Source organism: Lissotriton vulgaris, chromosome 12 (genome assembly GCF_964263255.1).
Source record: "Lissotriton vulgaris chromosome 12, aLisVul1.2, whole genome shotgun sequence".
NCBI classification, from domain to species: domain Eukaryota; kingdom Metazoa; phylum Chordata; class Amphibia; order Caudata; family Salamandridae; genus Lissotriton; species Lissotriton vulgaris.
The window spans coordinates 221,468,790-221,476,043 of NC_141700.1; the positions used below are offsets into that span (position 1 = coordinate 221,468,790).

The following is a 7,254-nucleotide window of genomic DNA, read 5'->3' on the forward strand; positions in this document are numbered from 1 at the left end:
TACCTTTGATAAGGAGAGGAGGGACTGGTACATAGAGAGGTCCACAGTCACCTAAGTTTACTATGTTGGGTTGGGGCAATAGGTGCTCCTCAGAGTTGGGAGGGGGCGAGCAGTTTTGGGTCTGTCATGTAGAGATGCGGGGAGGGGAGCTTTTCCATGGTTATATCTATACAAGTTTTCACTGACAATGAAATTACTGAGCAGGAGGGTTTCAAGTTTTATGTGCTTCTTTGTCTTATTCACTTTGATTAGAGATTGACTGTTCAAGGGTACCATACTGAATGATTCAATATGGATGGCTGGGTTGGTGCAGGTCTGGATTAGTGCTGCGGGGGGGGGGCAGACGATGGGGGTTGGGGGAGACACCCTATGGGGATGAATGGCCACTGAGGTAGGCACGTCCAACTCTGAGCTCCAATTATTATCCTATAATGTGAACAGGTTGGGGAATAAGATTAAACATGGAGTGGTACTCCAATATATTTAGCGACATTCCCCAGACTTAATCTTATTGCAAGAGACTCATCTTATGGGTAAAGCCTGCAAGGCACTAGATCCCTGGGGCTAGAAAATGGGGGTTCATTCAGTCCACACCTCCAGCTCCAGAGGCACCGGGATACTACTCAAGAAACAATTCCCCCTCTTTGTTGACCAAGTCCTGGTTGGAGAGATTTGGTAGATATGCAGCCCTCACGGGTACTTGGGAGGTTGAGAAGATCAGTATTATATCTGTTTATATCCTGCTGGATATCCTTGGCGCCTCTCACCCAGACCTGGGTGCCCTTATGCTTCAATTGCCTGATGCAGGATTCATGATTGGGGGTGGGGGGACTTTAACAAGACACTATGTAATAATAGAGATCGTTACCGCCCCAAGGCAGCCAGTACCTTCGAGTGACCCAAATAGCATAATTCTTTGCCGCACTGGTCTTGGTTGACGCCTGGAGGGCCCTTAAACTCACCACACAACACTGTACATTTCACTCCGGGGCACATGGAATCGTGTCCTGCATTGATTTTATTATATTGTCGGCCTCCTCTTGTCCCAATTTCTGGTAGGTATGACAACTGGCAAGAGGTATCTCTGATCATTATCCTATATGGGCGAGGTATAATCTAGGCATTCGCATACTAGGGGCACTTTCTCCATAAATCCCTGGTACCTTAACCTTTCAGTTGTAAGGGAGGGGGCGCAAGCAGCATATGACCCACTTCTTTAAGGATAATGAGCTCTCAGTCACCTCCTCACTGACACTATGGGAAGCCTATAAGGTGGTTATTAGAGGCCAGGCTCTCTTTTTGATGGTGGAGCATAGGCGAGGCAGGCGTGCTGCGGTAAAGGTGCTCGAACAAGACGTTTTAGAGCAGGCAGCCCAACTAGTGGGAGATGAGCATGACGAAACCCAACAATCTCTAAACCTCAAGCAGCAGGAAGATAGGGATGTGGTAAAGGAGGCACCAGGGCCAAATACAAAGCTATGCAACACCAATTGTATGAAGAAGGGGACAAATCTTTAAAACTGCTTGCTTGGCTGGATAGGCGCGATCAAGAATACGGACTGATGGCGGCGATAGATTCGGAATATGGGGAGCATCTGTGCGATCCTCAAGCTATCGCGGATACGTTCACAACCTACTACTCTCGCTTATATTTCTATGGAGCCACAACCACAGAACACAAGCCTATAGAACTATATAAACTCATGGCGCCCACCGTAGCGCCCTAGTTATTGAAAATGTTGGAAGAAAGCCGGTGCAAAGGCGCACACCCCAAGGAACAGAGGCTCGCCTCTGTGGTAGTAATACACAAAGAGGGTAGACCACCTAAGCAGTGTGCCTCATATAGAACAATTTCTTTATTGAATGCGGAGGCGAAGATTCTCGCCAAGTTTCTAGCACTTTGCCTGATTCCACTCATTTCTAAACTGGTCGAGCCAGACCAATCGGTGTTCATGCCAGGTCACTTTACGGCTCTTAACCTACAAAGACTCCACAAGGGCGTATCCACAGAGTCTGCAAGGATGTGACGATCCCGTCTCTTAATGCATGCATGGCCTTTGTTACAGTGGAGTGGTAATATCTCTTTGCTGTGCTTAAACATACGTGCTTTGGCCCTGGCCCTTTGTCCTGGTTGCGAATGCTTTATGCTGAACCTTTGGACAGGTAGTGGTGAATGGCAGGGTGCCTCGAGTCTTTACCCTCCAGAGATGAACCCCGACAAGGTTGCCCTCTGTCTCCCTTATATTCGCCTTTATTCTTGAACTATTGGTGGCTTGAGTCCTGGGTGGGGGGGGGGGGGCGTTGATTAGTGGTTTACAGTGGACAGAAGACTGGGAGGACAGAATATCGTTACATGCTGACGATATCCTCCTATACATGGCCGCTACAAAACCCTCAATTGTCAGGCTACTGAATCTTCTGTATCTTTGGCAAATACTCTGGCTACACGATCAACTGGTTTAAATCAGTGGCATTTGTCCTACCCGGGCCTGCACTACCGGGATGTGAGGCATGGCTAGTAACAGAAGGGCTCCAATATTTGGGCATCTTCATCACCACTAACCCCGAAGTGTTCTCGGTCACAAACGTACAAAATGGTGTCCATCACTGGAAGTCCCTCCTGTTATCCCTCTTGGGAAGAGTGACACTCTTCAAAATGATGGCACTACCGTGCTTTATTTATGTGTTACAGAACACTACATTTCCATTGCCTGATACCCATTTCAAGGTGATAGAGGATGAGGTCAGGACCCTGTTATGGGATGGTGACCGCCACATAGCCATGGTGAAATTGACACAAGTTTGGTACAATGGAGGGATAGCTCTGCCCGATTTCCAATCTTATTGTAGGATGGCACAATTGATGACTATTAACTAATGGGTTAATCAGCCCAGAGATGAACCAAACTATAGCATTGACTGCCTAGTTCCCCAGCTGGGAGGCTATCAACAAGCACTCTATGCGGCTCGCTCTATCTCCAACTTGGGGGACCAACAGCACTGACAGTCCATGTCTGGCATACAACGCTACACAAACTAGTATGGGGGAAGAGGATTACGCAAGCCACCCCTTTGTGGTACCCCAAACTTCTGGGGACGATAGCCATGAGTTAGGGGTTTGATAAATGGGACTCAATTTGAATATCTACGTTGGGAAGTCTCTGCTCCAGCATGAGGATAACTCCCTTTGCCGATTTGCAAAAGACTTATAATGTGGCTCCAACGGAGACTTTCCAATACATACAAATTCGCTATGCTCAGCAGGCGGTGCTACCTCGCGGAGAGAACCTGCTGGAGTTGTTGCCCCTTGAGTAGATTATTGGAGGAACATCTCACCAGTAGAGCGATCTCCCTCACATGCCAAAAGCTCCCCCAATACACTGGAATGCTGGGATGCAGAATTAATTGATATGCAAGAAGTTGATTGACTGGAGGCCTTGGCCTCGCCCAGGGGGGTAGCATTAGGATGCATTTTCGACTGGTGCGACTCGAAATACTCCATAGTGTTTACATGTTTTGCACCACCTTGGTAAAAATGAGTAGGAGGTCGAATGCGATTCTTTCTATCACATCATTTGGGAATGCCCAAAGATTCTGTCCTATTGAGAAATTGTGGTGTTGTGTATGAGTGAGGTCTGTGGGGTGACCCTGTTGCTATCAGTTAAGTGGTGTCTCCTTAATGTATAGGAGGCAACCAACCTGGCACAAGCTGATCAATCCTGGGAAACCCTGGGTATGATAATAGCTAAACGAAACATAGTTTGATTGTGAGGGGCAGAGCCCGCGCTGTCTCTCAGGGACTGGAAGAGAGATATGGACTGGTGTATGTTGTCAGAGAAGACAGTGTATGAAAGTAGAAGCTGTCCCCAGAAGTGGGAAAGAATATGGGGTAAATGGAATGTTTACAGGGGAAGTCTATGTGTTGCCACGATGGCTTCTGCAGTGGTGTCCCTGACACATGAAGATGCCGTGTAACCCAGGCCCTGGGCGCAGAGATAACGGTATCACCCTCTCGGATTCCGATAGAAAATATGGTACCTGTTATTGATTTTCCATTCACTACTAGACATAAGTGTAAGAAAGTGGTAATATATAATGTGATAAACTGCTTTACTTTAATAAACTTAAGTTTAAAAAATAAAATAAAGGCCCAGGGCACTGAAAACTGACTTGTGGTCACGCAGCCTTTGCTCTGACAAGTGTGCACGCTTAATGCATTAGAATAAGAGCAGAGATAGAGTGCATGTGAGATGCAGCACACTACACAGCAGCACTTTGTTTGCCTCAATGCAAACTCACTGATTGGTTACTGTGGAGATGTCATGTCATCTTGGAACAAATTACAAACTGCTAGGGGTGCGCATGCACGACCCCACAGTCTCGACTCAGCAGGCTACAAAATGGCGACCAGGGCAATGCAGAGGACTCACCAATCTGTTCTGTCTCGGTGTGAACTGTCGGCGAACAATCATCACATTTATAGTGAAGGCAGTGTGCATGTGTCAGTACTGTGCCAGCTTTGATGCAGAGAGTATGGGCATTCTTGGCACATTTGTACTCACTTCTGCAGAATGCTTGCAACTAGGGTGACCAACCGTCCGTAAATTTCACGGACGCTCCTTAATTTGGACCTCACGTCCATTGTCCCTGAGGATCCTTTTAACGGACGCCTTTTGTCTGTAATTTTTGGCCTTGCAGGTGAACAGAGCTGTTGCCCTGCGAGAGGCCTCTGCTCCCTGCTGGGGTGCCTCTCTCTTATCGTAGGAGCATAAGAGCAGCCCCACCCAGCCCATTGTCATTCTGTCTGCGGCTGATTGCCACATACAGAATGACAATGGGCCAGTTTAGGCTCTTCCAGCATGTGGTGGACTCCGTCTAGGGCAGGGCATTCTGTTAGGGTTAAAATGTACAAAACAAACGTATAAAGTTAAAAAGAAGAGGTTGAAGTTCTTACATAGTCTCATCATTCCAGAGCTGAAGTATTTATTTTTCAGCAAAATGAAAATTGGATTATGACCATCCAATGTCTTTGTCTGTAGAGATGAAATCCCACTTCTCGCACATCTGTTCTCTCGATTTCTCTCCATCAGTCTCAAAAATTCTCATTTTCAAATGGCCCTTTAAGGCCTTTCCATCGGATTTATTTTCAGTTTAGTGGTAACAGCTGCAAAAGATAGGTCAAAATACTTGGAGTGTTCAAAGTGCTGGAAATTGTTCAAATGAATGTTTGAGACATGTTCTTTAAAGTGCCACAGCACTCGTGATGTGAGATAATCGGACTCACTGGTCCCACAGTGAAGGATTTGGACACAAAAACAGAAAAACACTGCACAAAACCTCCCGCTGTGAGGTTCTCCATGTCACTTGCATACATCACCCTCTATATTGCAGCAGGTTTGGGATTATTTTATGAGGGTGTCGAAGCTAGTCCTTGACATAGTGCCAGGCAGGTGTCAAAAATGTTGTCAGCTCGCTGAGCCGATATGTGGAGAGAGTTTTAGGTTCTGTGCTGGGGATGCACCAGTCATTTGTTTCTTGAGTTGACTAGTAGTGCTTTTAGGCAGATTTGTTGTAGACAGGAAGGTGTTCCACTGAGTCAGTCGACAGTGCCTTAAGATGAATTACTGCATCAGTTCCAAAACCCTGCCATGGAGCAAAGCTGCAGGTCACCCTGGAAGTACTTGGCATAGAATCTAGAAATAGGAAGACCATATCCAAAACCAGCCAGGGGGTGTTCCACCTGCACCTAGGTGTGGCATGGGTGCAGTAGAATACATATAGCTGAAAAGCCTTTCAATCTTAAATAGTGGGACACCACCTCCTCTGTCACTCATCTTAATTGCGACATCTTAGCTACCCAGAGCCACCATCCCCTTGATGGGTGGAAGTTAGGGACTGGAGCTCTGGTGTTCCACTGTCGCTCGCATGGCATTCTTGAAGAGCTCAAAGAGCATGTGATGAAGATGAGATGGGGTATATACGATGTGAATGGGTTGTCTTGGATCATTAGCATTGACTGCCTGGATTTCCAGATTAGGCAAAGCCATATAGTATTCATGACCCAGCATCTTCGCCATTTCATAGGCATCTCTCACTACGTTAGTCACATCACAATTCGGATTGATGCTTCCAATGTGTTTAGGATGTGCTGGGTTTGTCGTTGCATCAAAAATCTAAGTGTGCTGGTTGATCAGCATGCCAATAGAGATGCAGCTCAGGTAAAAGCAGTCTGTAAAGCACATTCTGATTTGTCACTGGGTCGATGCCGATTGCTTCTTTGTACTCAATGACCCCCTGGGTCATATTTGAGACCACAGTATTGTGCCGGCTCCTGATGGTGATGAGGGCATTTGCGAACTGTTCAAGGTTGCTCTGGTCCTCTGGACTCTTATGAAGAAACTCCAGGATGTCTAACAAACTCTGAACATACCAGCTCTGCACCAGCTGAACGGGAGGGATCCCAGCTGTCGAATTGGTAGCAAGTTAATCTCTTTCATGATGTTGGCGAGGCGCATTGGCAGCTTCTGGCGCAGGAAGGCAAAGGAGGTTTTTTCCACAGGCATTGCTAGATCCGAAGTCCAGGAATTGCTTCATGGAGAGCGGGGAGGGAGAAAACTTAGAGAAATGATCGATCTGCTTCGGGGCACCCCCTGCCCGGCTCGTGGCTAGCATCAGGGTGTGAACCAGGGGCATCCTCATAGTGGGGCTGTCAGAGGAGGACGAGCATGGGCTGCTGCGTGTCTGCTCTCTGCAGCCCTAATCCAGGGCTTGATTTCAGGGTTGTCAGGCTCAACTCTCCCTGCCTGCTATTTCTTCCGGATTTCAAATGAAACTCTATTTGTTCCGCCTCTAGATTTTGGGCTCTAAGACCCTGGCCTCATCCAGAGAGTCTTCATTGACTCTACGTCTCTTGCCGAATGAGAACTGAAGCATTTTTATTATTATATGAAATGAAGACACAGTTGCTGTTTTTTATTTATTTGATGCAACTAACATCCATTGACAAAGACAATAGTCCTGGCTTTGTGTGGGTCTAATTTTACTAGATGCAATGATAGAAACAGCAAAATACCAGTCGGGTGGCACATTATGCTCAGCGTATATTTTAAGGTGGGGTGTTTTGAGCCACACCCTTAATTACATCAGACACGCCCCTTGGAGTGACCTCCAGATTATGCATCCCACTTAAAGCCCTGGCAACAACACCATGTCACAGTCACCTCATGTCCTAGCACTGTGCATCATGCATGACTC

The 7,254-nt window shown here is 46.9% G+C and overlaps 1 pseudogene; it reads right to left on the minus strand.

The window, feature by feature from the left end:
• Positions 1-5,424: 5,424 nt before the first annotated feature.
• LOC147673829 (pyruvate dehydrogenase (acetyl-transferring) kinase isozyme 2, mitochondrial pseudogene) lies at positions 5,425-6,699 on the minus strand (annotated as a pseudogene).
• Positions 6,700-7,254: the final 555 nt, after the last annotated feature.